We start from the raw sequence: 26,446 nt of genomic DNA on the forward strand, positions 1-26,446 counted from the left end.
CCTAGGCCTGTTGGGAGCTCTCCTCAGCCCTCCTCAAGAGGTTGTGGGTGCTAGTGCAGGCCTGTTGTTTCCCCCAAGGTGGACTGCACCTTTGTGCACAGCCTCTTCCTTAAGCTCTGTTCAGTGTCCCCTGCTGGGACCCTGATGGGACTGTCTCACTCATAGGCCCAGCTGAGGAAGTGACAGACCAGATGAAGAACAGTGGATCGTACACATGACAATTTTGTGTTTGTGTGTGTGGTGGTGGTTTTGGGAATTAAATCTATGGCCTTTGCATAAAGATACACTCCCCAACCATTTTTATATTTTATTTTGAGATAAAGTCTTACTAAGTCGCTAAGTTGTGCAGGCTGGGTTCAAACTTGGAATCCTCCTGCCTCAGCCTCCTAGAGTGCTGGGATTAAAGGTGTGCACCACCATCTCACACTTGATTCTTCCTGGACCAAAGCATGCCCATAAGGTGCACTAGTTACCACCTGCTGTATAACAACTCCAAAACACAACGGTTTAAAACATAAACATGTGAGACTTCATGCCGTTGCTGAAGGCCAGGAACTGGACATGCCTTCCCCTGTGGCTCTGGCTTCAGGTCCACCAGGAGGGCATGGTCAAAGTCAGGGCTGCAGGAATCTAGAGGCCAGAAAGGGTTGGACGATTTTTCCAAGATGGCTCATTAACACACCTGGCAGGTCAAGTCCTTCCTGCAGTGTGGCTTAGTGTCCTCATGATATGGTAGCTCTGGGAGGAGGAAGCCAAAAAGAGCCCAAGTAAGAAGCCACAAAACCAAATCTGAGAAGTCAGCCACTATTACTGAACCATATTCTACTTCTAAGTGAGCCATTAACTCCAGCCCAAACTGTAGATGGAAACATCAGTGCCACCTACTGGAAGGAGGAGCATCAGAGAGGATGTGGGCAAGTGATCTAGAACAGCACAAGGCCATGCCTAGCTGCGGTGCGGACCCGGGGAGCAGGACAGGAAGTGCAAACATCCGTGGGCAATGCTGATAATTGCAAGGATCCTGGAAAAGTTTATTGACCACTTAAAAGTTAAGCAAATCCGAGTCCAAGATTTACTATTGCGTTTGATTTATGAATCTGGTATATCAACCTTGGGGTTAGTTGAACTATAATTTGAACAGGGCCGAGGTAGGAGCTCAGTTGTAGAGCATTTGCCTAGCATGTGTGGGGTCCTGAGTTCAATCCTCAGCACAGCAAGAAAGAGAGAGAGAGAGAGAGAGAGAGAGAGAGAGAGAGAGAGAGAGAGAGAGAGAGACCCCCTCTCCCCAGTCAATTCTCTGATGGAGAATTAAACAACTGGGGGTCCTACATTCAATCCAGTTCTTTATATGCAGCTGGAGTCAGATCCCCCAGGTTTAAGGGCCTCATGAAACTGTCCCCACTTCAGACACCAATCATAAACAGTAACTTGTGGCCTTCACTTCTGACTGACCAGCCACAAATCGGGATTCCCACGACCCTCTCCTTGGTTCTGATTAGTTCACTGGGATGGCTCACAGAACTCAGGGGACAGTTATGTTTCCTGGGTTTATTATAAGGGATGTGGATGAGCAGCCAGAGGAAGAAACATGCAGGGAAAGTCTCCTGGCCAGGCTCCGTGCCCTTTCCGTACACACTGCCCTCCCAGCATCTCCCGTCTGCCACTATCCAGAGGCGCATGAAATCTTACTGTTCAGGAGTTTTACAGCACTTCATATGCAGCTCCTCTCTCATCCTCGTTTCTGGATGTGGGGACAAAAGTCCCAGCCATCTAACCCTGAATCTTTCTGAGACTTCCTAGGGGTCCCTCCTTCAGCCACTTTATTGGTATCAACTCTGTTGACCAAAAGGGACTCATTGCAAACAGCAAAAGATGCGCTTATCACTCAGGAAAGTCCAAGGCTTTTAGGTGCACTAGGACAGGAACCAGAAAAGACCAAATACATTTCACCCTGAAGTCCCTGGGATGGGACTGCAGGCAGCCCAACCTCTGGCCCTTTCCTGAAATGTCCCCTGAGAGGAAGGGGCCCTTTATCTAAGAAACTAGATCTGTGAGTGAGGCCCGGGAGGCAGCTCTGGGGACCCACCTCTGTCAGCCTTGTCCTGACTTGGGACTTCTCAGTGGAGGGGCCAAGGTATGTTCGCCTTCGGAGCTAGGAGGTCTAGAGAGAGGGACCTCTGGAGATCTTCACTTTCCTACCACTACTGTTCATCTCCTTTGAATGCTGTATGATTCTGGTGAACTCTGCCTAATCGGGCTGCTTAGCAGCAGATAGCTGACCCTAGGAGAACAGTTGTACATGGACCCTTGGGACCAAGCATGGGGGCCGGGGCCGATGAGCTGGGGCTGGGAAGCTAGAGAGGCTCCTGGGAGAGGGTCGGGGCCCCACCTCAAGTTAGAGCCCTGAGGTCCCGTCATCCTCTCCTCTCGATGCTGCTCTGCTGACCAGATGTAGGCATTCCAGCTGTGTTTTGTGAATGTATCTGGCATTTCCTCATCACCGGCTGCCCTAGTCTTCTTGCCCTGATGCCCACAAGTGTGCACACAGCAGCTCGGAAACCCAGGCAATGGTGAGGAGCCGGGCTGCGGGTTTGGATGTCTGCGATGGAGCTGGGCAGTCATTTCCAGATCTGGCACCCAAGGCATACAGGGATGGAAGGGACCGGGCTCAGGCAAGCACTCCTGAAGGCTGGAGACTGTTTCTGTCTGCTAGCTCTGGGGCCCTGTGGGAAATTCTAGTCTTTAGCATCTGTGAAGGTTTCCCAGGATCTGGCTGAATTAAAGAATCCTTCCTTTCTTTCTTTCTTTCTTTCTTTCTTTCTTTCTTTCTTTCTTTCTTTCTTTCTTTCTTTCTTTTCTTTCCTTCTTTCCTTCCTTCCTTCCTTCCTTCCTTCCATTGTCTTTCTTTTTTTTTTTTGAGACATGATCTCATTATGTAGTTCAGACTGGCTTTGAATTCACCGTGTAGCCTAGTCCTCGAAATTTCAATCCTCCTGCCTCAGCCTCCCAAGGGCTGGGATTACAGGCATGCACCACCACCTCGTCTGTCTCCTTCCTTCCTCTCTTTCTCCTCCTTCTCCTTCTTCTTTTTTTCAGTCCTGGATACTGAACCCAGGGACAGTTTACCACTGAGCTACATCCCCAGCCCCTTTTTATTTTTTATTTTGACAGAGGGTCTTGCTTGCCTCAAACCTGTGATCTTCCTGGTTCAGCCTCCCAAGTAGCTGGGATTACAGATGTGCACCACCATGTCCTGCTTGCCTTAATTTCCTGTTGAGCCTCTCACCCCCAGGGGAGGAATGTCCTAGGAACAAACAGCCTGCATGATACTCAGTGCAGCACCTGCTCCACACCTGGCCTCTGGCCTGCAGGGCGGGGCAGTCCTCCAGCTGCGGGCAGCTGTGCACAGCTGAGCTGGGATTTGCCAACATTGTATCTAGCAACTGGACTTGTACAATGAACTAGCACGGTTTGTGCCCAAACCAAAAACTAGCTTGTGTCTTTAACTTTGAATCTTTAAACTTTATTCCTGGGGGCAAACCTTTCTGCTGCTGGCACAAAATGAAAACTCAGCAGCCTCACGTTTTTCCTGTTCGGTGTTAGGTCCTGGAGCTGTCCAGTCAGTCGATTTAGGTCAGAAAGACAATCTCAATTCAGTGGTGGCTCTGGGCTTCTCTGTGGTCTTTGTCCAGAGGGAAAGCTCCTCCCTCCTGCTGCCGGCCCTGGGCTGGGCTTCTTTCTCCAACCCAGACCCTTCCCTGGCGACTCCACAGTGGAGCCAGGGAAAGGGTCGGAGAGTTGAGGCCAGCACTTGGAGCTTGCTGCTTGGCAGACGGCTCTATCCTCTGGTTGGCAGGGGCTGAAGCTAACTTTCTGTTTTGCAGCTGCTGGAAGACTCCCCTCCCTGAGACCTTCCTTCACGCCTGTTCCAGGGCTGCATCTGTGTTCCGGATGGTTCCTGTGACCTCTTCCCTCCCCACTTCTTGCTGATGATGCCCTGGTGGCTTTGAGCCATGAGAAATGTCCACATGGCACTGTCTGTGTGAGGCTGAGCCACCAGTGAGCTCCTGGCCTTCCTCCAAAGCCCAGAGGCAGCGCATGTCTGGCATACACTGGAGAAAGGACACACCCCAGTCTCCCAACTCAAAGGTCTTTAGGGGCGGCTCCCATCTCTAAAGACAGCCACCATCAATGCCCTGATAGGCTGCTCAGCCACCAAGAAGTGGTGTCCATGACTCCACTGCCAAGAATCTGAGCTGGCCTCTGGTTGCTGAGCAGTGACCGTGCTGGTTGAGAGTGGACTCTCAGCTCCCCTTCTGCTTCGAGAACCTAGGCTCTGTGCTGGGAGGAAGCTCCAGTGGCCCCTGTGGGAGAGCAGAGGCCCCTGGCCCATCATCCTGTCCAGCCAAAGTGTGAGTGAGCTGCTCCAGGGCTGACACCAGGTGGACAGAGACAGTGTCCAGTGGAGCCTGACCTCACGGCACACTGAGCAGACCAGGGATTACCATTGTTTAAGGTTCTAACATTGTAGTGTTTTGTTTAGCTGCAACAGGTAACTAGCACTTTTTGAGCCTCAAGTCGCTGCATAGAGGCCCTGCGCCTGATCTGAAGCAGCTTTTTCCCTCCTTGCTGGGGTGGAGGGAGACAGTGTAGCAAAAGATCCCACCAAGGATGTTGCTTTGCAAATCATCCTCTTGGGCCACACAGGAACCCTTTTTTCTATCTAGTCTGCTTGGGAAGTCCAAGAGATATGGAACTGGTTCTTTAAAAGTTCTTTTTATTTTATAGCACAACATTTATTGGTGCATTTTAGGCATATGTAATGCTAACACTCATCATAGGGAATTTGCACCTGTACATGGTACCTCCTGCCCCTTTTCCCAGCCCCCTCAAGTTCCCTCCCCTCCTATGTACAAAAGCTTTGCTTCCATTTTTACGTTTCTTCTTGTCTCTTCCTCCCTTTCTCCTCCCTCCTCCCTTATTCCCCTTCTCATTTGAACATTTTCTTCCCATTTCCCAATATCTATTATACATTTTAATCCTTATTTCCACTCTCGGTTTTTCACACCAGACACTTTGGTATTTAAATATATATGTCCAATTTATTTCACTTAAGAGTATGGTCTCAAGGTGCATCCATTTAGCTATAAATGTCTGAAAGTCATCTTTCTTTATGGCACAGTAGTACTCCATTGTTTAAAAAAAACACATCATCTTTATCCACTGGTCAATTGGTGGGCTTTTGGACTGTTTCCAAAATTTAGCTATCACAAACTGTTCTGCTATATACATGGGTATGTATATATTGATGTGGTATGATACTTTTAATTCTTTTAGGGAGATACCAAGAAGAGGAATAGCTGGATCAAATGAAACCTCTAGTTTTAGTTTTTTGAGGAATCTCTACACTGATTTCCATAGCAGTTGGACAGGTCTGCACTCCCACCAGCAGTGGAGCAGGGTTCCTCTTTCCCCACAGCCCCTCCAGCATTTGTTATTGGTTGATTTCTTGATAACAGCCATTCTTTCTGGAGTGAGTAGAATGTCAGCATTGTTTTAATTTACATTTTACAAATGACCAGTGATGTTAAAGATTTTTTTCTTTTTTTGTACCAGGGATCGAACTCCGGACCTTGTGCTTGTGAGGCAGGCACTGGAACCACTGAGCTAAATCCCTGTCCCTATACCAATTTTCTGTAGAGTTTTTTAAAAATCATAAATGGGTGTTGGACCTTCTTAAATGCTTTTTCTGCATCTACTGAGAGGATCATATGGTTTTTGTTCTTGGCTCTGTTAGTGTATTGCAGAGGACCATAATATTGATTGTGCCCAAAGCAGGCTGTAAAAAATTACCCCCACAAGTGGTTTGTTTATAGAAGTGGTTCTGGCCAAAACCTACATGCAGAGGTCAGAGTAACTCGCACCCAAATTCTGTTCCCACAATTAAAACCTTCTTACTAGAATGACAATGTTCTAATTACAACCATATATTTTATCTATTCTGCTCCTAATTTGAGAATGCTTTGTCTTGTCTTTTACGAGCCTTGCTTACATTAATTTCCATAAAACTGCAGGACTGCATTTTCTCAGGCAGTACTGCCCTTGCATATAGCTTACCTTTAGCCCAATTGATTACTAATAAAAATCAGTGGCTTGGACTGATCAATGCCTTTGTCAGTTGCACTACCATTGGTCATCCTGGTGCTCTGCTTTCTGTCTCTCTTAGTTCAGTCTTTTAGTTTTTTTTCTCAGGCCTTTGTTATATACTGGGCAGGAGACTGGAGCCTACTGCAGGGGTTTCCAGTAGCGTTTCAGGGGTTCCCCAGTAGTGTATTACATTGATTGATTTGCGTATGTTGAACCATCCCTGCCTCCCTGGGACGAATCCCACTTGGTCAGGGTGTATGACCTTCTTGATGATTTGCTGCTTTCTGTTTGCCAGTATCTTACTGAGGATTTTTGCATCTGTGTTCCTTAGGGAGACTGGCCTGTAATTCTCTTTTTTGGTCGGATCTTTCTCTGATTTTTGAAAGTTCTTTTTTAAATACAGAAAATCCAGGCAGAATTTTATTTGAAGGCCCTAATTAGTTAAAGGCTCTGCTGTGGTTGAGGAGAGGGTGCGAGTGCATGCTGGACCTGGGCCCCTGCCCTGCTGCCCACAGTGACCCTGAAGTAACGCAGACATCCTGGGTTCCGCAGAGCACAGTTTGAACACCACCAGCATCAGGCTAAGAACCGAGGCTGGGAGCGGATGAGTCTCTGGACCTGGGTTTTTCATTTGTGAAACATGAAAGGTGACTACTCCTCCGTGTCTCACGAGGAGCAGAGCACATTACCCAGTTGGTGTCCACACATGTGTGTCTCTGCTCTTCTTCTGACTTGTGTTCCACACTGCTCCATCTGTACCCTCAGGCTTCTGCAGAGCCACACTGGGGCACAACTGGGAGCTCCTCTTCCGGTGCATGTCCAGGCCCTTCCAGGACTACCCCAGCCCAGGAACTGAGAGCTAGGCTCCCTGGAGGGAAGGCCCACAGAGTGAGGGGTGGGGGTGGGCCACAAGACTGCTGGGCTAGCCCAGTTTTAGCAACCAGTCCTGGCAACCACTCCCTCAGCCACTGGGGTGTCATAAGTGCTGTACCTGCCTTCTCTGATTTAACCCCCAACAGCCCCATAGGGTAGGTATTGTTACCCCCTTACTCAGGTTAGAACACTGAGGTTCAGAGACATTAAACCAGCTCGGATGGCCATCAAAATAACGAAGAAGCTCTGGAAATGCACATTCCAGACCAACAGGACCAGACAGCTCTGCAGAGCCGAAGTCACATCCTGCCCAATGGGAAGAAAGCTAGGGAGGGAGAGGCAGGCCAGGTAGCCGGGAATGAGCACAACCCTGGCAGGCCCTTTAGGGCCCAGGGCTTCTGAACCATCTGTGTGCTGAGTATTTCCTGGCCTCACCCTGGACCTGTAGTGGCAAAGCTGGAAGTGGGACTCAGGCCAGTCTGTGGAAAGCCTATAGTCCTAGGCACTGAACTTCCACAGTCCCAGGAGGACGGTGGTGAGCTTCTCACTCTGGAGCTGGGCCCTCCCGCTGCTCCTGACTCTGTGGGCTGCTGTGGGGCTGAGGATTTGCCTCTCTAACTTGACCCTAGGCAAGCTGATTCTGCTGCTCTAGACACTGCCTTAAAATATTAGTCAGCTGTCCATCTCTGTGACAGGATACCTGAGAAAAGCAACTTGTAAGGAGGAAAGATTTATTGTGGCACAGGGTTTCAGTGCAGTTTTGCTCAGTCTCATTGCTTTGGGCCTGTGAGGGCACCATACATTATGGAGGAGTGTGTGGCAGAAGAGACTGCTCACCTCATGGTGACCACCAGGAAGCAGAGAGACACGGGAGGGTCCCAATGTCCCCTCCAAGGGCATACCCCAGTGGCCTAACATCCTCCCACTAGGCCACGCCTTTTTAAATTTCAGCGTTGGGGATTGAACCCAGAGCCTCCACACTGAGCTACATCTCCAACCCTTTTTTATTATTTTGAAACAGTCTTCCTAAATTAAGTTGCCTGGGTTGGACCCAAACTTGCAATTGTCTTGCCTTAGTCTCCCAGAGCCCTGAGGGTATGGGTGTGCACCCCGGCACCCACCTCAGCCTCACCCCTTCGAGGTTTCACCATCTCCCAGTAGCATCACAGGCTGGCCACCAAGCATTCAGCACATGAGTTTTCAGGCCAGGCCATCCGAGCCCTGACAAAGTGGAAGAGGGAGCCAGCCCCTGGTGCCGTAGCTCCCTTCCCAGGGTGCTTTTCTGTGCTCTGTGATGAAGCAGTGCTCCTGGCCCTGGGCTGCCCACCTGCAACCCTGGGTACCCTGAGTTGGCACCTTGATGCCAATTCTATGCTGCTCCAGGTTCCACTAAGGAAAGAGCACCCTTGGGAAGGGGCCTGCCTAAGGTCAGGATGAATAGGGTCTGTGGTTTCTGGCCACTCTGTATGGACACATCTGTCCACCCGTGGGCTTCTGGGAAGGGGTGGTTGCATTCACGTCTGTCTTTATGCTTTCTGCAGCCCCACAATTGTGCAGCTGACTGGGAAAAAAAGAATGTGATCTTAAAGTTCTCCCTGCTCCCTCCTTGAGCAATTGTCCTGGGACTTGTTGCAGATATTTGCACCAATTAGTTATTTTAATTTTATGTATACCTAGTTAGGCCCCCAAAGGGGAATCTGCAGATTAAATGCTGCACACACCTGAATGACTGGAACTCACAGTCCCCAGATTTTATGGATTTTGGTTTTAGTTTTTAGACAGTGCTACAGCCCATAGGCCAGTATGGGTATTTCCTTTTAATCCTCAAACAAGTGTTTCTGATTCATTGAGTATCTAATTGCACAGCTCATGAGGGAAGTTCCTATTAAAAATGAGCACCCAGCACCCTGTGAGCCATCGCCCCTCCCTCACTTCCACCCACCCCTGACGGCAGACATGGTTGCCGTCCAGCTGTCCTGGGATCCTCTCTATGCAGCCTGTCCTGACCCCTGACCCTTGACCCCTACTTCTTCCAGCCTCACCATGCCATCCTGGACCCATTATGGTTTGGGGGAAGAGCTCTAAATTGGGTGTTGGTACTGTAGTCTCAGCCATTGATAGGCCGTGTCGACTTGGCAAAATCACTTTTCTTCTTTTGGGCCTCAGTTTTCTCATCTGAATACAGGGACAGCAGGGCTGGTTTCTCCTGAAGGAAATCAGAGGTTCTGTTGGAAAAGGGAGTTGGGGCTGGAAATGAGGCACTGTTGGGACTGGAGATACTGCTTTGGAGTTTTGGGAACTGGAACTGGACTTGGAGGTGTTGGGAGGGCAGGCCCTAGCCAATGGGGAGAGTTGATCCTGGTTAGGGGAAGGGAGGTTCATTGTATCACTGGCAGTCATTTTACTTCTGCTGGCAGGTGCCAAAAAGGGCAGTCTCCAGGTTTGGAATGATGTCCGGAGCCTGAAAGCTTCTCCTCAGGGCTTAAGGAAGTAGCCCAGGCTGACCAGAGCCTGGCTCGTGAACACTGTGTGGGAATAAGTTCAAAGAGCTCTGTCCCTAAAACACTGTTGCCATGGGGGCTTGTGCCTGTGCTAGGCTGATGGTGACCCTGTGGAGAGAGGTGTTCGCGCCCCAGCCTGAGCCCTGAGAAATAACTGTGGCCTGGGAGGCAGGCTCAGAGGCCTGAGAGCTTCCTGAGGAGCTGGGTCCTGCCCTCAGGCAGCTGCTGAGTGGATGCAGCTTCACAGAGCTAGGCCATCTGCTTTGTCAGCGGGAGCCAGAGTGAAGAGGAGCCAACAATAAGCCCAAGCCCTTCATTTCTTAGGAAGGTGAAGTAATCAGGGGCAGGAAGGACTCAGTGTGAAGGCCCTTGGTTCGATCCCCAGTATAGAAAAACAAATTGTTACTTACATTCAAGAGGTTAAAGCAAAACATCTGGTTATTTGAGAGAACTAGACTATGACCTCAGCAATAACATTCTACCATCCCCAGTCCCTTATTTAGTTGAACAATAGCCAACATAACTTAGCAGTGCCAGGCGCCCTGGATGCGCACACAGATCACAGATTGTATCCAATGTGCTATATTTAGCTCCACTTTGCCCCAGAGAGTCAGAGCCTCAGCAAGTGGAATTTATAAATCATATGACTTGTCAAAGGTAGAGCCAGGAACCCAATGAGGCCTGAACTTGAGGACTTTAGAATCTCCTGATTTGAGACTGTAGGCCCAGTCCCAGTACAGCTGCAGAGCCAGCCTTACCTGCAGCCCCTACATTAATTCCAGTCAAGGACCCACTGCTGTCTGGGGAGCCCAGGCCTCTCCCTCGGCCTGCAGACCTTCACCAGGAGGCCACCAGCCCCCAGCCCAGGGCACTGCACCAACCTGGCAGGACCCACGTGAGGCTGAAGGTTAAGAAAGTTTTTTTGACAGGTGGAACACAACTGTAATCCCAACAGGCTGAGAGGCTGAAGCAGGAGGATCACAAGTTTGAGAGCAGCCTGGGCAGCTGAGCAACTTAGCAAGAACTTGTCTCAAAGTAAAAAATTAAAAAGGGCTGAGGAACCAGCTCAGTGCATGGCCCTGGATTCAATCCCCAGCAGTAGAAAAAATAACAAGGGCCTTTACATGTTCTATCTCTTTTGAAATATAATACATGCAGTTCAGTAATTTAAATGTGTGCACCAATGGCCTGAAAAAGATGCTGCCAACACAGAGGGGAAAGTCAGTGAGCAATGCCCCATGCTAAAAAGGAAAAGAAGCTTATTTTTTATGTTTTTTGCAGAGCTGGGCATTAAACTCAGGGCCTTGTACATGTCAGGCAAGCGCACTACCATTGAGCCACACCCCAGGCCTGCTTTGTTTTAGAGATGGGGTCTTGCTATGTTACCCAGGCTGGCCTTGAACTGCTGGACTCCAGTGACCCTCCTGCCTCAGCCTCCTGAGTAGCTGGGGCTACAAGTGCCCAACACTACACCTGACTCTTCCCCCCCCCCCCCAATATACTAGAAAGGCAGAAAAGTGTGACGCTATGATTAGAGAATGAAGACACGTGAGAGGCTCATGGTCTCTCGCATCCGATAGAGGAAGGCACATGCTCCTCACAGAAGCTGGTGGATGGAAGCAGGGAGCCCCGTGCCCCACCGTCTACACCCTTGCCTGGATTTGGAACCACACTAGTGCGGGGCCGTCCTATAGCCTCCAGCACTGCCAGCACTGAGGAGAGAGGCCGCATGGAGGGGACAGGGTCGGGCCACATCCATGGTGGGCGAGCTCCCAAGAGAGGCTTTTTCTTCCTTTGCGGAGTCAAACGATGAAACCCAGGTGGGATGGTCCGGGCTCAAAGATCTGTTTACTTTATTATCTTTTTACCCTGAAGAATGTGGCTGTTTGGTTAATGTTTATTAAATACTCTAGTTTTGATCATGTCAATAAAAGTCAGTGCTGCTTTTATAAGAAAAAAGTGCATTTTTGTAGCTCATTTCAGAGATCTTTCCGGGCCCGTTGGCTCTACCGCCATCTGGTGGCGGATTCCTGTAGCGCAGGGCTGGCCAGATCCAATCTGGGGTGAGAATCCTGAATCCCCTGTGAGGATGACCTTAGACTTCCTCTCTTTGGATTGCAAGGCCTAGGCCTTAAAGTAGACACGGTACTGCCAACTTTGGAATGGCTGTGATGATGTAGTGCCTGAGTGCACAGTAAATGCTTAACGCATCGTAACTATTAGTCTTATTGGAAAAGAACTTGATATCCAGTGGTTTGTTCTAGAGCGCTGTTCTTTCTGCTGCTGACTCACCTGAGGCTGCAGAAGCCAGGGATCCCCATCCAGGTGCCACTGTGCTGAGCGAGAGGCGGAGGGAGGCTGGCAGGGCCAAGCCAGGCAGATGAAACGTAGCAGGAATAATGAAGCCCTAAAGGAATATGAAGTCAGCCAGGTGCACAGGCAGTGGGAGAGAATGGCCTGGATGACAGACTAAGTGAAAAGTGTGAGCACTGTAGGAACAGGCAGCTCAACACAGGCCAGTTGGGTGGCGTGGCCACTGACAAATCTAATTTGATTGGATCTTTGAAGGGACAAAATACATGAAAGTTCTAAAAATATTCATTCACCCAACCTTGTAATTATTCAGAGGAAATCCCTGGAAATATCTGTACACAAAGATGCTATGTTGTGGCTTGTACCAAGATGGCCCCCAAAGCCTTATGTGCTCATAGGTGGGGCTTTTCAGAGCTGGCTGGATCTAGGATGTGTGATACTGGGATTAAGTGTGTATGGTACTAAATTAGTCCACTGACTGGAATTAGCATAATTCTGGGTATGGATAATGGAAGCCCCACCCTGGATGGCACCAATCAATAAGCTCATGACCTGGATGGGTTGGTTATAAAGGGAGAGACAGGCAGGCTTGCTGCTGCTGCTTGCTGATTTGTTGACTCCTGTCTGCCATGCCATGGACTGTTTCTCTTCTGCCATGCCCCTCTGCCATGCTGTCCTGGCTTGGAGCCAGCCAACTATGGACTGAAGCCTCGACAAACTGTGAGCTGAAATAAGCCTTTCCTCCTTTAACTTTGGGTGTTGGATATTTTGTCTCAGCAATGAGAAAAGTAACTGAAACATGCTCAGTGCAGTGTAGTTTATTAAAGAAAATAATTAGAAAGAATAAATGGCTAATAATAAAGGACAAATTTAATTGTGGTTCATCCATGGAATCCTTTTTTTTTCCAAGGGAAAATGCACATAAATTGGGGATGCTGGTGGTAATCAGGATAATATTGGAAATAGAGGGGGCTGGGGATTTAGCTCAGTGGTGCTGCCACCTGCCTCACAAATGCAAGGTCCCGGGTTCGATCCCTGGTACCAAAAGAAAGATTATAAGACATAGAGGACACATGATAAAAGGTACAATTAAATAAGTATTAAAAATTAAAAGCTATATGCACCAAGCCAGTCATAGTGGTATGAACTATTCGGGAGGCTAAGGCAGGAGGATCCCTTTAGCACAGGAGTTCAAGGACAGCCTAGGCAATATAGTATGACTTTTTCTCAAACACAGGAAAGAGTGGTCATATAATTTCGAGCTGTGGTTATATTTCAATGGTAAAGCACTTGCTCAACACACAGGAGGCCCTGGATTCAGTCTTCAGCACTGGACAAAAATTTTTTATATGCATCTGTAAGATAGATCCAAAATGTACAATATGAAACTTGACAAAACCACAAGTAGAAATTGACAAATCCAACATTGAAGTAGATTTTAATTATTCTCCCAATAACTGAGAGATTGAGTGGATAAAAAATAATAAGGCAGAAGATTTGCGCAACACAATTTAGAAGCCCAATAGAACCTCCCTACACAGTACCCTGAAGCCCACAGCTAGGGAGGACGCGTTCTTCTCAAGCACTCGCGGTACTGGTAACACAGTTGCTCGCGCACAAGCGCAGCAGGAAGAGGGAGTTGGGGAGCAGAATCTCTTCCATGATGCTCAGGGAAGATCCTCCAGGGGAGGCTATGACCACGAGGGGCTTGTGAGGAGGAAGTGCAGATTCGGGACCCGCACTCTCTCAGGGCACACAGGTGCGCGGTTGGAGGGAAAGAAAGCGAAGGCCGTGGTTCCAGTGAACCCCGGAAGTGAGGGAGGCGCGATGTGAAAGGCGTCTGTGAGAGGCCCGTCTGGCGCTCTGCGGTCCTTCTGCTTCCGCCCAGGATGCGGCCTCCAGAAGGCCGTGCATAAACCAGACTCCGCCTGGACCTCGGCGTCCAGAGCCTTCGGGCGATCTGCCCTGTGAGCAGCCCACGGGCTCTGTGATACCCGCACCTAGAGGATGGGCCCGAGATGAGCTCCGAGCCCTGCAGATACTTCCTAGTCATCCCTCAGTAGTGTCTGGGGTCTTCAGTTACTGCCGGTGGAGCATGGACGTGACCCCTAGTGACAGCGAGCCGGGAAGGAAGTGGAGCCCGGGAGCCAGCAGGCCTGGGCCCCTGCGGGCGGGCGGGAAGGCGCCTAAGGAAAGCCCCTCCTGTCTCCACAGGCCAAGTAGAGAGGACCCAGGACTCCAGGCGGCCCAGTGCACAGGGAGCTTCCCAGGCCAGGTGTCACACATGACCTCAGGGATAGGAGGAAACTCTAGAATTGTCCCCAGTTCCTGGATAACTGAAAAGCGGAGTTTATCTCAAATCTCCATCTGAGCCAACTGCCTTCCCCACTTCGGCCCCAGAGTCACCTCGCTGCTCCCTCTGACCTAGCACCGGGCCTCACTGTACCCTGCTTAAGTCCCCTCTCTGGCTGCTGGGCAGGCAGCAGGATGTAAGTCACAGAGGCGTGGGCAAAGCAGCACAAGCCCATGAGTTCCGGAGTCAACAAGCAGAGTGAGGCCAGGTGTGGTGGCACACACCCATAATCCCAGCACTGGAGCATCTCTGCCAGAATTGGTCAGTTTGGGGTAGCTAGTGAGTTCAAGGCCAGCCTGAACTACATAGCCAGACCCTGTCTCATAAAGAAAAAGAATACATCAAGGAAGGAGCCTGCTGGGAAGTCAGAAACCTGCACTGTGTAACATGAGCCACTCCCTCTCTCTGGTGTCTTTTTTTTTTTCCTTGAGACACATCTTGCTCTGTTGCCCAGGCTAGCCTCAAACTCATGGACTCAAGTGATCCTCCTGTCTCAGTCTCCTGAGTAGCTGGGACTACAGGTGCATGTCACTATACCTGGATAATTTCCTCATTTTTAAAATGAGAGGTAGTCATCTCCGAGATCCTTTGTAGCTAGAGATTCTGGGATTCTATCATCAAATGAACGAGGTCTCTTTCACGGGTCAACTGAGCAAGTGCTGAATCAGAGGTTCTCTCCCTCCCAGGCTTTATGAAGCTGCTTTGAGGCTGGATGTGGTAGCGCACACCTGGGATCCTAGCACTTGGGAGGCTGAGGCAGGAGGATCACTGTGAGTTCAAGACCAGCCTGGGCTACCTAGTAAGTTCAAGGCCAATGAGTCTCAAAAACAAAAACAAAACAAAACAAAACAGAAAAACAACGTGGAGCTGCTCTGAGGTGGAAGGTGTCAGAGGTGGGAGCCACCACTAGGAATTATCCTCCCTAAGCAGCTGCCTCCAGGATCTGGGCAGCAGGACCACCCAACCACAGAGGATCCAGGATGACCCTGGTATTTTTATTGGGTTTGACCAGTAATTCTGATATCCAATGGGAAGTATGGGTGCCTGTTTCTCTGTAGAGCTGCCTAGTTTCATATACATAATATACATGTTTATATACGTATTATATATATATGTATGGTATACAAATTTTGATGTCTCTTCTCTACATGCACACTCAGGTACACATAAATTGTGAGTCAAGGATAGGAGACTCACTACAATGTCGTAAAGAAGCATAAGCATTTGTAGCAAAATGGATGTACCTTGAAGCTGTAATGCTAAGTGAAATAAACTAGACACACAAGCTTCAGGATCACATGGTTTTCTTACATAAGAAACCCAAATTATAAATAAAGAGCAAGACCAAACATACAGTAATAGGGAAAAGAGAGATGGGTCTTTTGTAAAAGGGAAGGGGAGGACAGGAGAGGAGGGAAAAGGAATTAGGGGTGGGTGGATACATACCAGCTCCCCATGGGGAATGTGATCACCATGTACTGCCAGCAGGGACTAAGACAAGATGCATATGCACTTCTGGAGCATTGTGGGGTACAGGAGGAACAGTGAAGCCACCCTAGTTCACGTGACCATCTACTTGTGGGCAGGAGCTGAGTGGTACCCGGGCACAGAGTTTAAGTGTCAGCAATGAGCCCCTGTACCTGCCTTAGTCTGGAGGCTCACACTTTATTCTGGATGCTCAGTTAGGAGAAGGATCCCTGTGTTAGTCAGCTTTTCATTGCTGTGACAAAAATAGCAGAGAAAAACAACTTAATGGAGGAAAGATTTATTTTGGCTCATGGTTTGAGTACGTGGTCAGTTGGCCTCATTGCTTTTAGGCCTGTGGGGAGGCAGGAACATCATGGCAGAAGGGAGAGCTGTTCACCACATGGCGCCAGGAAGCAGAAAGAGAGAAGGCAAGGAAGAGGCTAGGGACAAACATACCCTTCCAGGGCTCAGCCCCAGTGACCAGCTTCATCCAAGTAGCACCTGCATCCTGAAGTTCCTGCCATCTCCCAGTAACGCCAATAAATTATGAACATTTGATTTGATTAACCTATTGAGGAGGTCAGAACCCTCCTAATCCAATCCCTTCCCAAAGCTCCACCTGTGAACGCTGCCGCACTGAAGACTGAGCCTTCAACACACAAGCAAACCCTAATACTCCTCAAACCAAAGGGTTCCAGTGACATCAGCTCGGGCCGGGGAGGGTCTGGAAGGCACTCGATGGCTGAAGAGACGAGGCATTCAGAGCCTGGATAAGAGCAGACAGAAGAGAAGGTAGTTAGCGAGCAAAAACTTACAGGAGAAATACAGAGGTGACTTTTTGTTTTGTTTTTGTTTTTGGTGCCGGGGATCGAACTCAGGACCTTGCACTTGCAAGGCAGGTGGTGGAACCACTGAGCTAAATCGCCGGCCCCAGAGGCAAGTTTTTACCAAAAGGTAGTAGAGGAAGGTTAGGTCAACTTCCACACTCACATTCACACTTGGTTTCATCCTTGGGTTTCTTTACTCCTTCTGCTTGCCCTGGTGTCTTGTTCACTTGCAGTGTGTGTGCTAAAGCACTGACGGTCCATCTTCTGCCAGGACATCTGCAAAGCATCACAGCTGCACACCCAGCCCCTTCTGTCACCTCCACCTGGACAGCCTCACACATACCCACTCAACATAGCTTTTCCTTTTTCTTTTTCTTTTTTTTCTTTTCAGCACTGGGGATTGAACTCAGGGCATTCACACTGGACTTCATCCCCAACTCCCTCCCCCCCTTTTTAAAGACGAGATCTTGCTAATTTGTCCAGGCTGGGCTCAAACTTGTGATCCTCTGCCTCAGTCTTCCAGAGTGCTGGGATTACAGTTGTGTACCACCAAGCCTAGCTTTAATATGACTTACAGTGAACTCATGGCCACATCTATGACCTGCGACCATGCTTCAATTTTATGACTTCTATTTGTCTGACTCTTTTTCTTTTCTTTCCTGGTTGAGACACAGTCTCACTGTGCATTTCAGACTGGCCTTAAACTCACTGTGATCCTCCTGCCTCAGCCTCCCGAGTGCTGGTGCCACCACACCCAGCCCATTTATCATTGGTAGCCCCCACGCCTGGAATGTAAGGATGTGGAAGTGTCATTTATAACCAGGCCCCAGAATGGTAGTTACAGTTCCCATTGCCTCTGTCCTTACAATGCAGGGTTTCCAACTTGCTTACTTGTCAGAATCACCTTGGACATTTGCAAAAAATGCAGATTTTCTAGCCCCTGTTCAAAACTCCATGAATCTGAACTTCACAAATTACTTTCTGAATTTTTATTGTGGTACAATACTGTGCACATTAAACTTACCATTTCAATCATTTTTAAGGGTATAGCGAGTATTACCAAATTCATTCATAATGTGTAACCATCACTACCACCTATATTGAAATCCTTTTCACCTTCTGAAATAGAAACTCTGTACCATTAAGTAAAGGCCCACTCTCCACCCCTTCCCGAGTAAACCATCTTCTCATTTCTCAGATTTTTTTTTTTTTGTACCAGGGATCGAACTCAGGACCTCACTCTTGCCAGGCAGGTGCTGTGCCAGAGAGCTACATCCCTGGCCCACCTTCTAATTTCTGATACAGTGGTTCTGACTACTCTAGAACTTCCTCATAGGAAGTTCCTGATACAGGAAGCTCTGACTTCCTCATAGTTGGAATCACACAGCACTTGTGATTTTGTGACTTGCTTATTTCACGCAGTATATTGTCTTCAAGATTTCAGGACCAGGATTTAGCTCAGTGGTTCTGCTGCCTGCCTTGAAACCGCAAGGTGCCGAGTTCAATGCCCGGTACCAAAAAAACAAAAAACAAAAAACAAAAAAGATTTCATCCACACTGTGGCCTGTGTCAGGATTTTCTTCCATTTTAATGGCTGAATGAAATTTCATTGTTATGTACATAACACACTTTTTTTCCCTTAAATTCTTTTATTGGTTCATTTTAGGTAAACAATACATTTACATTTATCATTGGGTGCTTGTTGTGCCTGTACATGATGTATCTTGGTTCTTATTTTTTCCCCATTCCCTGTCCTCCCTTCACCCCCTCCACCCTTCCCTATTTACATAGACTTTGTTTCCATTTTTTTCTCATAATTTTTCCGTTCCCTTCTTTCCTTTCCCCTTCCCCTCCCACCATCCTTACCCCTTAAGAACTTTTCTTCCTATTTCAAATTATCAATTATTCGTTTTAATCATTTTAATCCTTATTTGCACTTTCAATTTCTCACACTAGAGAAACTATTCGGTATTTACACATGCATAACACACTTTCTTAATCCATTCATCCATCAGCAGACACTTGGTTGCTTCCATGTTGTACCTGTTGTGAATAATGCTGCTGTAAGTATCGGTCTACAAATATCTTTTCCAGAACCTGCTTTCCATTCTTTTGAGTATATACGCAGAAATGGCATTGCTGGATCCTATGATAATTATTTTTGAGACAAGGTCTCACTAAGTTGTTAAGTTGTTCAGGCTGGGCTTGAACTTAAGATCTTCTGGCCTCAGTCTCCTCAAGTGTCACTGTGGTTTTGATTGGCACTTCTCTAATGATCAGTGATGTTGAGCATCTTTTCATGTGCTTATATGTTCTTTGGAGCAATATCTATTAAAGTCTTTTGCCTATTTTTGAATCAGTTTTTTTTTTTTTTGGCTGTTGAGTTTTAGTATTTATAGTTCCAGACAGTGATCCCTTATGAAAGATATGATTTTCCTATTCTATGATTTGTCTTTCAATCTATTAAAATTGTTTTTTTTTTGTTTTTGTTTTTGTTTTTTTGGTACCGGGGATCAAACTTGGGACCTTGCACTTGTGAGGCAGGCAGCAGAACCACTGAGCTAAATCCCCGGCCCTAAAATTGTTTTTTGAAAATTGGAATAGTTGATCTCTACCTCAAACTGATAGAAGCCATCTATGAAAAACCAACAGCCAATATCATACTAAATGGTCAAAAACTGAAATCCTTCACACTAAAATCAGGAACAAGACAAGGATGTCCACTATCACCACTCTTGTTCAATATAGTTCTGGAAACATTAGCCACAGCAATTAGACAAGAGAAAGAAATAAAAGGAATAAAGATAGGAAATGAAGAAGTCAAATTGTCATTATTTGCAGATGACATGATACTCTATATAGAAGACCCCAAGAACTCCACCAAAAGTCTTCTAGACTTAATAATCAAATTCAGTCAAGTAGCTGGTTACAAGGTCAACACACAAAAGTCAATAGCTTTCCTCTACACCAATGACAGACTCACTGAGAGAGAAATAGGGCAAATAATTCCTTTCACAATAGCATCCAAAAAACTGAAATACCTAGGAATCAACCTAACGAAAGAAATCAAAGACCTCTTCTCTGAAAACTATGGCACTCTGAAAAGAGAGATTGAAGATGATATCAGAAAATGGACAGACGTCCCCTGCTCCTGGGTAGGAAGGATTAATATAGTGCAAATGGCCATACTTCCAAAACTGCTATATAGATTTAATGCAATTCCAATTGAGATCCCAGCAGCATACTTCATGGACCTTGAGAAAACAATCCAAAAATTCATTTGGAACAAGAAGAGACCCAGAATAGCAAAAGCAATTCTAGGTAACAGAGACATGGCAGGGGGTATCACAATCCCCAACCTGCAACTCTACTACAAAGCTACTGTGATAAAAACAGCATGGTACTGGCAAAGAAACAAACCTGAGGACCAGTGGAACAGATAAGAAGATGCAGAAACAACGCCAGACACACTCAGCCATCTCATCTTCGATAAAGGAGCCAAACACCCTCACTGGAGGAAAGATAGCCTCTTGAATAAATGGTGCTGGAAAAATTGGGCTTCAACTTGCCAAAGATTAAAACTAGACCTATATCTCTCACCATGCACTAAACTAAAATCAAAATGGATTAAAGATCTAAATATTAAAATAGAAACTCTAAACCAGTTGGAACAGAGGTTAGGTAGAACCCTCGAAGACATCAGTGTAGGAAAAGATTTTATGAACAAAACCTCAGTTGCCCGTGAACTAGCACAAACAACCAAAAAGTGGGATCTCTTCTTATTAAAAGGCTTGTGCACAGCAAGAGAAACCACCAGCAGTGTGAAGAGACAACCCACAACGTGGGAAAAAATCTTCACCTGCTCTTCCTCAGACAAAGGTCTACTATCTCGAATCTATAAAGAACTTAAAAATATCAGACCTCCCAAATTTAAAGACCCAATCTGAAAATGGGCATCTGAAATGAACAGACATTTCTCAGACAAAGAAGTAGAAATAGCAAATAAATACATGAAAAAATGTTCAACATCACTGGTCATTCGAGAGATGCAAATGAAAACAATGCTGAGATTCCACTTCACTCCAGAAAGAATGGCTGCTATCATGAAATCAACCAATAAGAAATGCTGGCAGGGCTGTGGGGAAAGAGGAACCCTGCTCCACTGCTGGTGGGAGTGTAGACTGGTGCAAGCACTGTGGAAATCAGTATGGAGATACCTCAAAGAACTAGGACTGGAAGTCCCATTTGACCCTGCTATTTCACTTCTGGGATCTTCCCAAAGAATTAAAAGAATCATACCACAGTGATATATGTGCGCCCATGTTCAAAGCAGCACAGTTTGTAATAGCTAAAACTTGGAAACAGCCCAAATGCCCATCAACTGGAGACTGGATAAAGAAAATGTGGTTTTTTAATAAAATGGAGTACTACTCAGCCATAACAAATGAGAAATTAGAGACATTTATAGCTAAGTGGATGCACATTGAGGCAATACTCTTAACTGAAATAAATAGGACACACATGTGTAAATACCGAATAGTTTCTCTGGTGTGAGAAACTGAAAGTGTAAATAAGGACTAAATGTATAATAGGTAATGTGAAATAGGAAGAAAAGGGGCAAAGGGGAAGGAAGTGGGAGGGCTAGGGGAAAGGATAGAAGGGAATGGGATTAATATGAGAAAATGGAAAAATAGGAACAAAATCTTTGTAAATAGGGAGGAATGGAGGGGTTGAAGGGAGGGCTGGGCAAGGGTGAAAAAATAAGAACCAAGAGAGACTATGTAAAGGTACAAATTTCCAATGATGAATGTCATTATACTGTATACCTAAAATGTACCAATGATTAGAATGAATAATCGATAATGCAAAAAACAATTGTTTTTTGATGCACAGATTTTAAAAGATAAGTCAAATTTATTTTTCTTTCTTTTTAAGCTACACCATAGTCCTATTTTTTCCTTTGGTTGTCTATGCTTTTTCATTTTATCTAAGAAATAATTGTCAAGTCCAATGTTGTGAGAGAATGTTGCCCTATTTTCTTCTAAACGTTTCATAGTTTTAAGTCTCATAGAGCTTTGATCCACTTTGAATTAATTTTTGCACATGGTATTGGGTAAGTGTATTAGGGTTCTCCAGAGAGTCCGTGAGAGATGAGAGAAACTGGCTCACATGATTACGAAAGGCAAGGAGTCCCTGATCCACCCTCTGCAAGATGGGGACTGAGAAAGCAGGTGGTGTCACTCAGTCCGAATCAAAGGCCAAGAGCCTGATGCCCCATGTCCGAGGCCAGGAGCAAATGTGTCTCAGCTCAAGGGCAGTGGCAGTCTGCCCTTTCTCTGCCTTGTCTTATCCAGCCCTGACAGGGTGCATCCTCTCTACTCGCTTGTGATTCCAATGCTGGTCTTTTCTGGAGAGATTAGGATTAACTGTTATGGTGAGCATCCAGCTTCATGCTTTTTTTAAAAAATAAATTTTATTTTATTTTATTCCATTTCCCCCTCAACCTCCCTTCCCTATGTTTTCCTTCTATTTTCACTTTTTTCTTGTCCCTTCCTTACTTTCTCCCTCCCTCCTCCCTTGTTCCCCTTCCCATTTGAATACTTTCTTTCCATTTCCCAATATCTATTATACACTTAGTCCTTATTTCCACTTTCAGTTTCTCATACCAGAGAAACAATGCAATATTTAAACGTGTGTCTGATTCATTTCACTTAGGAGTATGGACTCAAGGTCCATACATTTAGCTATAAATGTCTGAAGTTCATTCTTCTTTATGGCACAGTAGTACTCCATTGTATAAAAAACCCCACATCTCCTTTATCCAATCATCAGTTGATGAGCATGGGCTGTTTCCAAGAATTAGCTATTACAAACTGTGCTGCTGTAAACATGGGTGTGCATATATCGCTGTGGTAGGATGCTTTTCTTTCAAGAAGATACCAGAAGAGATATAGTTGGGTCAAATGGAACCGCTGGTTTTAGTTTTTTGAGAAATATGCACACTGATTTCCACAGTGGTTGCACAAGTCTACACTCCCACCAGCAGTGGAGCAGGGTTCCCTTTTCCCCACAGCCTGGCCAGCATTTGTTATTGGTTGATTTCATGATAGCAGCCATTCTTTCTGGAGTGAGGTGGAATCTCAGCATTGTTTTTATTTGCATTTCTCAAATGACCAGTGATGCTGAACATTTTTCATATATTTATTTGCTGTTTCTACTACTTCATCTGAGAAGTGTCTTTTAATTTCAGATGGCCATTTTTGGATTGGGTCTTTAAATTGGGCGGGGGGATCTGATTTTTTCTGAGTTCTTCATATATCCTAGATAGTAATTCTTTGTCTGATGAATAGCTGGTAAAAAATTTTCCCCACACTGTGGGTTGTCTCTTCACACTGTTGGTAGTTTCTCTTGTTATGCAAAAGTTTTTTTTTTTTTTTTGCAAAAGCTTTTTAATAAGATGAGATCCCAGTTGTTGAATCTCTGTAGTATTTCTGATATGGGCTGGGTTTTGTTCATAAAGTCTTTGCCTGCGCCTATGTCCTCAAGCGTTCTACCTATTCTCTCTTCCAACAGATTTAGTGTTTCTGTTTTAAAATTCAGAACTTTGATCCATTTTGATTTTAAGTTAGTGCATGGTGAATGATATGGGTCTAGTTTTAATCTTTGACATGTGGAAAGCCAGTTTTTCCAGGACCATTTACTAAAGAGGCTATCTTTCTTCCAGTGAAGGTGTTTGGCTCCTTTGTCAAAGATAAGGTGGTTAGGCTGGGGATTTAGCTCGGTGGTGCTGTGCCTGCCTCAAAGGTCCTAAATTCAATCCTGGGTACCAAAAAAAAAGATAAAGTGGTTGAGTATGTCTGGAGTTGTTTGTGCATCCTCTAGTCTTTTCCACTGATCCTCAGGTCTGTTCTTTTGCCAGTGCCATGCTGTTTTTGTTTTGTTACAGTAGCTTTGTAGTATAATTTCAGGTCAAGAATTATGATACTCTCTGCCTTGCCTTTGTTGCCTAGAATTGCCTTTGCTATTCTAGGTCTCTTCTGGTTCCAAATGAATTTTAAGATTCTTTTCTCTAATTCTGTGAGATATGGTGTTGGAATTCTGATTGGGATTGCATTAAATCTGTACAACAGTTTTGAAAATATGGCCATTTTCACTATATTGGTTCTTCCTACCCAAGAACAAGGGATATCTTTCCATTTTCTGATATCTTCTTCTATCTCCTTTTTCAGAGTACTGTAGTTTTCAGTGTAGATGTCTTTTACTTCCTTCATTAGATTGATTCCTAGGTATGTGATTTTTTTTGATACTACTGTGAAAGGTGTTGTTTCCCTAATTTCACTGTCAGTGAGTTTGTTATAGAATCCCACCTATTTTAACTATCTTCAAAATCTGAATTCCACTAGGGTTATCGACAAAAATAAATCAACAGCTATTATGCCAATTAACAAGCCATAAATTTCACCACTGAACATTTACTTCTAATATGTTCAGCAGCAAATATCTTACTGATTTTAAGGGAGTGAATGCCATGGCCCTTGTTACCACCCTTAGCCAGAAAACACACCTACTCACTCATTTGCTCCATCATTCTCCTAAAACGTGGCTCCTCCGGGACACCATACTTACATGGTGCTCCAGGGACATCTTCCCTATATTCTGCTTCTCCAGACACCTGCTCCGTGGTTGCACAGTATTTACACATTCTTTCCTTCTACAGAAAACTGCAATCACTTTGTTTCTTTCCAAGCTGGAGGCTCAGGAACAGAGGAAGAATGAGCCAGGCAGTTAGGACAGGGACTGTAAGGTGTTACTCACACCAACCTGAGTGGCCTGAAATCTTGCCTCTTAGTTTTATGTATGGCCCTGAATTTCATGCCTAACATGGTTTGCCTGATAAGAAACTATCATTTTAGAGCTGGAATGCTTTGGTGTATTTTCCCCAGTACCAGGAATCGAACTCAGGACCTTGCACTTGTGAGGCAGGCACAGTGCCACTGAGCTAAATCCCCTGCCCTTTGCTGTATGTTTGATAACTTTTTCATTCAAACAAACAAAATATGGTAATCTCAGAATTCTGGGAGGCTGAGGCAGGAGGGTTGTGAGTTTGAACTTGGCCTGGGCAACTTGGTGATTTTGTGAGATTCTGTCTGCAAATAAAAAATAAAAAGGACCAGGGATGTAACTCAGTGCAAAGGCCCTGAGTTCAATTCCCACTACCACCAACAAAACAAAACCAAAACCAAAAAAGTTACGCTTATCTCATGGGAGTGGGTGGGATTAAGATGTAGGCAATTCTAATGGTTAAGTCCTTGCCAAATACTCTAAAACACCCACATGATTAAATCTCACATGCACGTGCTAGAATGCACCCATTCCCTCCTGCTTCTGTTGTTGCCGTGTTACTTACACTGTTCCCACCTCCCATCTGGATGGATGCTGCAGCCGTGGGACCAGCCTGTCTCTATGTGACTCTGCTGGATAATCTGGAGCTGACTCTGTCCTACAAACCACAGGCTCAAAGTTGAACTAAGAGAAAATGAAGTTCACTCAACATTGTTGGAGACAATGTTCCATTTCATGTGGGATGTAACACCGATGTTTAAAGTTCCCATCACACATGTCCTACAGATGTCCCCACATTGAGCACAAAGACATTCACTGCATCATCACTTGTAATAGCCCCAAACTGGAAACCACCGCTGTTTCCATCAGTATAAGGTAAAGAGGTCAACTATGGTTTATTTATATAGTGTATAAGACATCGCCAAAAAGAGGCAGAGATACATGGACTGACCAGAAACGATCTTCAAGACATGTCAAGCCTGTCCAGTAGCGTATGCTCTCAATCACAGCTACAGACTACATCGTCCCACTCAGTGGTCTCACAGGTAATGCCCTGCACCTTGTCAGGTCTTTGCAGAAGCCTGGAATTCCATCTCGGTCTGGGTTGTTTCCTTCTGGTACCTTCCTTCTGGGTGATGCCATGGCTGCCCCAAGAAGTCCCTTCCTGGGCTCCTCCTCATCAGACTCTGGACACATCTTCCATCTCCTCCTGTGTTGGCCTACTTGCTCTCTGTGTCCCGTGTCAGCCTCAGCTTTGGTTTGTGCTCCTGTTTTGATGAACCACACCCTCTAGTAGCTTCTCAGGAAAGGTGCCTAGGAAGGGAATTCTAGGGGACTGTAGACTGCAAAATGTCTTTGTTCTGTCTCTCAGTTGATTGATAGTTTGGCAGGCATGAAATCATTTCTCTTCAGAATTTTGAAAGCATTACTCTATTCTTCTACGGCAGCTAAGAAATTTTGGTGTTAAGAAGTCTGGTGCTCCAGGTATGGTGGTGCATACCTGTAACCCAGTACTGTGGGAGGCTGAGGCAGGAGGATCACAAATTCAAACACAGCCTGGGGAACGCAGCCAGACATGGTCTTCACATAAAAAAGGGTTGGGGATGCAGTTCAATGTGAAAGCACTGGGTTTGACCCCAGAAACCCCCTCCCCGCCCCCAAGTCTGATGCTAATCTGGTGGCAATTCTTTGTATATTAACCGTTCATGGAATCTTTCTCTCGAGTCAAAGTTCATAGTAATGTGTGCATGGTGAAAGGGTAGGGACCTGGGCCATTTAACCACTCTGCACAGATTTCAACCAACCCTCCCTCCCTTCGCCACACACCTATTTCTTCTTGTCAGTGCATGCGCTTCCTCCAGTTCCCAAGTCCTGAGTTTTCCTCGTGCAGACTATGTAGCTTGCTTCATTTTAGTATCCCAGCTTCGTGCACTCAAGTTTCAGCTGCCACCATATTGCTAAGTCAATCAACAAGTGTCCAATTTTTTATTTTCCAGAACTGTGCAAACATTTCCTACATAGTTGTCTGTGATGGTTGTGCTGTGGCCTGATTAAGTGTAGCAGTGAAATAATCCCCAGTGCAGTGGTCTTAAGAGGGGGGCCCTGAGGAAGTAATCAGGACC

General features: G+C 46.1%; 1 long non-coding RNA gene across 1 annotated transcript; it reads right to left on the reverse strand.

Annotated features, from left to right (window-relative positions):
* Positions 1-13,256: 13,256 nt before the first annotated feature.
* On the reverse strand, positions 13,257-20,549 carry LOC147830498 (uncharacterized). The gene is made up of 2 exons (XR_015453078.1): positions 16,645-20,549; positions 13,257-16,420 (listed from the first exon to the last, which is right to left on the reverse strand). It is a non-coding gene; the product is annotated as an uncharacterized LOC147830498 (long non-coding RNA).
* Between the last annotated feature and the right edge of the window lie 5,897 nt (positions 20,550-26,446).

This window comes from Heterocephalus glaber, unplaced genomic scaffold, assembly GCF_053883595.1.
Source record: "Heterocephalus glaber isolate CG9 unplaced genomic scaffold, H.glaber_assembly_v1.0 deba00000122, whole genome shotgun sequence".
Taxonomy (NCBI): domain Eukaryota; kingdom Metazoa; phylum Chordata; class Mammalia; order Rodentia; family Bathyergidae; genus Heterocephalus; species Heterocephalus glaber.